This window comes from Sturnus vulgaris, unplaced genomic scaffold, assembly GCF_052056855.1.
Source record: "Sturnus vulgaris isolate bStuVul1 unplaced genomic scaffold, bStuVul1.hap1 Scaffold_194, whole genome shotgun sequence".
Taxonomy (NCBI): Eukaryota; Metazoa; Chordata; class Aves; order Passeriformes; family Sturnidae; genus Sturnus; species Sturnus vulgaris.
In genome coordinates this window covers 3,299,815-3,305,310 of record NW_028276164.1, presented here as the reverse complement: position 1 = coordinate 3,305,310, position 5,496 = coordinate 3,299,815, and positions in this window count along the sequence as shown.

Below are 5,496 nucleotides of genomic sequence, written 5' to 3'. Positions count from 1 at the left end.
AAAACCTCACCACTCTGTGGATCCCAATGGCTTCCTGTGGATGCTCTACATCTCTGTCTTCTTGGTGCTCAGGGTCCCCCACAAACACGGAGTTTAGGGGGTCCAGACACACTTGGGGCAGGTGGGAAGGCCCAGGTTCCTCCCCTGGCAGGGACAAGTCTGACACAGGCTCTGGCAGCAGCCTCTGGCTCTGCTGCATCCCTTTGCATCAGGAGCAGTGCTCTGCTGCAAGGCCTCAGCAGTGAGTCTGGGCAGCGCTTTGGGGCTCTTGGATGGATTCTGGCCCCTCCTCAGCTGCCCCTCACGGCAATGTGCCATGGATGTGGCCTTCCCGGGGTGGGGATTTTCCAGCAGAGCCAGTTTGTGTGAGGGAGGATGGGTGTTCAGTGCCTGTGGGCAGAGGTTCCCCCACAGCCCCAGAACTCTCCTCCTCCCTGGCTGGCTGTGGGCAGTGTGTGCAAACGTGGCCTCAGCAGATGAGCCTGTGGGCTACGGCCTCCGCCAGCCCCAGCCTGGCCCAAGCTGATTTTCAGGACAGCTGCTGGCTTTGCCTTGCTTTGGATACATTCTCCTGCCTCAGTCTCGTGTCCTTGTCCCTAGACCAGAGGCAATTGATTAATGGTGTCACCTTGATGGTACCTCAGGTGCTGTTAGGCCGCTCAAGTCCCAGGCCAAAGCTGCAGTCAGGTGAAGGAGGGCTGGGCTGGGGTGGTCTCAGCCTCTTTATTCAGTTTCGCCATAACGTGCAAATCTCCTTCCTGGCAGCGTTTAAGCCATTCCCCATAACATTTCAGTGTGTGACACCGCTGCTGTGCCCAGAGCCCTGTGTGGCCCAGTGGCCCAGGACAGACCCCCCCGAGCCCCACAGTGCCAGGCCTGGCTTTGCAGGCTGGGCTGTGCGGGGCCAGAGGAATTGGCCGGATGGACGCAGGCAGGGAGTTGTGGTCAGCGGCTCCATGGGCGGCTGCAGGCCGGGGATGAGGGGTGTCCCTCAGGGAGGGCTCTGCCTCGGCCCCGGGGGGGCCCAATGCGAGGGCGAGGGGCTGGGGGGGCCATGGGGGCGTTCGATCAATGGGGAGGGCCCGGGGAGTGCTGAGAAGGGGGTGGTGAGTGGGGGGGAGGGAGGGGTCCCATGGATTTGGGGGGAGTCTTGATGAGTGTGGGGGGAGTCCCATGGATTTTGGGGTCCTGGTGACGGGGGGGGAGCGGTGAGTGGGGGGGTCCCATGGATGGGGGAGGGGCGGTGAGTGAGGGGGGGTCCTGGCGTTCTGGGGTGGTCCCAAGTATCCGGGGGGGTCCCAGCGCTTTGGGGCGGTCGGTGAACGGGGGGGGCAGTGAATAGGGGGAGCCCCGGTAAATTGGGGGGGTCCCTGGTGATAACGGGAGGAGGAGAGAGGGGAAAGGAGCGAGCCCCAAGGGACGCCCCCCGGTGCTGGGGACACCCCGGTGCCCCCCCAGCGCACGGCCCCCCCCATTCCCGCTCCTGTTCCCGGGGGAAGTCAAAGGGGAGGGGCGGAATCCCCGGGATGGGCAGGGGGGGCACAAAGGGGGGTCCGGGCCCTGTGCACCGGAGGGTGGTCGGTACACGAGGGGGGGGTCCAGTCCCGGTGCCCGAGGGGGCGTCCCGGTGCCCGGTGATTCGTGAGGGGGTGTCTGGTGATTCCTGGGGAGGTCTCCGGTGGTCCTGGTGCATGACGGGGGGGTCCCGGTGACTCATGGAGGGGTCTCCGGTGATCTCGGTGCCCGAGGCTGGCGATGTTTGAGGGGGGGTCCGGCGGTCCCGGTGCACGATGAGGGGGTGTCACTGCTCGATGGGGAGGGGGAGTCCCGGTGCACGGTGACGGTGCTGATTGATGGGCGAGGTCCTCTGGTGGTCCCGGTGCCCGGTGATTGATGGAGGGGGTCTCCGGCGATTCCTCGGGAAAGGGGGGGGGGGGGTTCCGGTGATGCCGGTGCACGAGGAGGGGAGAGAGGAAACTCGAGGGTCCTGAGGGGGTCCCGGTGCACGAGGACGGTTAAATTCGGGGGTCCTGGTGCTCGGAGGGGGGGTCGGTTCCTGGTGTGTGACACAGAGAGAGACTCCGGTGACACTGGGGACCCTGGCACGGGGCTGGTGACACTCAGGGGCTCCGGGTGGCACAGAGACTCTCCCCAAATTCTCTGGCACGAGGTCCTGGTGGCACGAGGGGCTCTCGGTGATACGAGGAGCTGGTGGCACTCCAGGGGCTCCTGGTGGCAGAAGGAGTTGGGGGCACTTGAGGGGCTCTTGGTGACACAGGGCTCTCGGTGTCACTCGCAGGGCTCTCGGTGATACGAGAAGACCCCTCGTTCCTGCTGGTGGCACTCGAGGAGCTCTTGGTGACACTCGCAGGGCTCTCAATGACACGAGGGGCCCCCAAATTCCTCTCAGTGACACGAGTAGCCCCCAAATTCCTCTGGGTGACACAAAGAGCTCCCCAAACTGGTCTGGGTGACACGAGGAGACGGTGGCACGAGAGGAGCCCTTTGCACGAGGATCCTTCGCACGAGGACTCCCAAAATTCCTCGAGCGAACCCCCTCGAAATCCTCACGCGGGACCCCCCACTCAGCGCGAGCCCAACCCCCCCCCCCCCCCGCTCCTCACCCCGGGGGTCTCCGGGTGATCCCGCCCCAGGTCCTCCCCTTTCCCCCTTTTCCCCCAGGACTGGGAAGATCGGAGGGACTGAAGGGGGGGTGCAGGTGTGGGGTTTTTTCGGGAGGGTCCCGGCGGCCCCCGGGGCGGGGTCAGTGCTCAGCAGCGGGGCCGCGCCGCTCGCACCCGTTGGCCGAGATCGGGGGGGCGGGGGCGGCTCGGGGACCCTGCTGGGCCCCCAAATCACACCCGGGTCTGCTGCTTTAGTCCTGTGCTACCAGCGCTGATTTTTCTCCTAATTCAGTCTTTTGGTGTATTTTTTTTTTTGCTAAGGTTTAATAAACCTTTATAATTTTACAAAGTGAGCGTCGTTTCTCCCACCCTGCACTGCCGAGGTAGGAGGTGCAGCTGGAAGGAGGGAGGCGTGTGGAAAGCTGGATTGAAGGGTCTTCATTTACTTCTCATGCTCCGAGTTTTTGGAGTTTTCTGCCAGAAATCTCTCCCCTCTCCCACTCATCCACAGGGCTTTGGAGCAGATTTCCCTTTTTGTGCGGGAAATCAAAGCCATGCACTGATGCTCCTAATTAGGGGGCAGGAGAAATGAGGTTCCAGGGCTTCCCGCTGAGCCGGAGGCAGCGAACACGCAGGGCTGGGAAAGGCGTGCCGGGAGCTGCGGAGAACTTTGTTTGTGTTTCCAGGCCAATGGCGGCTCGGGCCCGGGCCCGTTCCAGGGCTGTTCCTCATCTCCGCCTTTGCCCTCCCACAGCCCGGGGGGCCCTGAGAGCGCGGGCCGAGGCTGGGCCGTGTGCAGAGCCCGGCCCTCGCTGCCATTGGCTGATTGTGCCAATGTCACTCCTGGTTGTCGCGCGCTGATTGGGCAGAGCAGCAAAGGCGCCATTGTGGCAGCGTCTGTGCGGGCCCGGCAGCGGCGGCAGCGGCCGGAGCCCGGGGAGGCGGCGGCGGAGCTCGGAGGCGGCCCCAGCGCAGGTGGGAGCCGCGCTCGGTTGTGCGGGGGCTCGGGGCTCGCTGCGGGCCTCGGGGGCGGCAGGGGGCTCTGGCGGGTTGGTTGTGCCGGTGCCGGCCCGTGTTGGCGCTGGGCTGAGGGCGCTGCGGGAGCGGCTGCCCGCGGTCTCCTTCCCGCTGGGGCCTCGGCAGGAGCCGGTGCCGGAGCAGCGCTGGCTCGTCCCGGTTGCTGTGGGTGGCACAGAGGTGTCTGCCCTGTGCCCGGGGCTGTGCGGGAAAATTCCCGTGGCCAGAGGTTTGTGTGCCCAAAGGAGACAGAGGAGTCCTGTAAAAGTGACTTTATTGATGAACAAAGAGAGAGGCCATGCGGCATTTGCCATGCGGTCTCTAAAACGCAGCCTCCTTTTTATCCTCATTTTCCCGTCTGCATCTCCGTCCCCACTGGCTGAGGTACTTGGAAGGTTCAGACTTCCCGATCCGCCTAGTGCATGTCCTTCTTAATATGCACCCCCACTACGATATTAATCTTACTGCTTTCAATTCCTCCTTTTCCCATTTTCTCAAGAACAGCGCTTACAAACTTTTATTTTCCATTGACTCAATCTCTTTTCCTGCATCATCTTTGGCGCAAGGAGTCGTGCATGGTAAAAACCTGACGGATGCTGCAGCACGTCAGAGGAGGAGCAGCATTCGTTTAAGCCATGGTCTGCCAAGGAACCACGGAAAAGTGTCCCATTCCCATCCTTTCCCTGTTTGGACTGGTACATGAGCTAATTTCTTATTTCCTTTGTTATCTGTTTCACCACTTTTTGGTTATCATCTATTTGCAAACAGCAATTTGAATGATTTAATTTTCCACAAACTCCGCCTCCTTCTTTTAAGAGATAATCTGATCCCATCTCGTGGTGAAATGTCTCGTTCCTAATGTCAGTGGATTGGTCGGCGGGAACGTCAGGAGGTGGAGTTGTCTGGTTTGTTTTTATTTCAAGGACAGTTTTTAACCTAATTATGCCACTCAAATTATGGATGGATTCTCTATATCTTGATATGAATTCGTTAGGGTTTCCAAGGGCTACTCCATGGTGTTGTAGGATTTGTTCTGGTGTCTCTTCATCTTTTTCCCTTTTTTGGTTGCTCCCTCCAGCCGGGGAACAATCCATTGACCACTTTTTTCTAATTAAATCATCAAATACTTGGATTCCAAACTGATTTCTCTGGGCAAGCAAACACTGCTCTGATACACCCTTTATAACCTGGACAGTGACAGCACAGGTTGGAGTGAGGAGAGGGATGATTCCCCCCCACTTTTTTTAGTAAAGCTTTCCCAACATTCTCCGTTTGCTGTTTCCCTTTGCAGCTTAACCAATTTCTGTTGCAGTCAGATATCCTCACTATGGGCTCTGCCTTTAGTTGTGCAAATTCCATCTGTGCAAGCAGGCAGAGCTTGGGGTGATGGGCAGAGAGAATCAGCCCAATTCCTCCCCCAGGCATGAAGATCATCCTGGTTCATTGTGCACACATTGCCCTAGCAGTGTTAATTTGCATTTCTAAAGCTCCTCTCCTGGCTGTGCCTGGAACCGATGCTTCTGTTACAGAGCAGCCCTTAGGTGATGCACAGGTGCACCCCCACAATCTGCTTTTGTTTTTCTCTTTTTTTTTAACGATTTTGTATTAGCTGTTTATGCCTTAAAGCCTCATCATTAATACTCTTCTAGTTTTTCAAAATGCAACCTAAAGGTGAGCATCGAAAAACCCATTCCGAAATTCTGCCATCATTAAGAGCCGCCCACAGATATGTACAAAATATTCCAATGCAATCAAGTTTTTTCTAGTTCTTCTCCTAGGAGTAAAAATTGATTCTCACACCTCTAGTCCAAACCTAACTGACAATATAAAAGTAGGATTGTTCTGCAGAATTTTT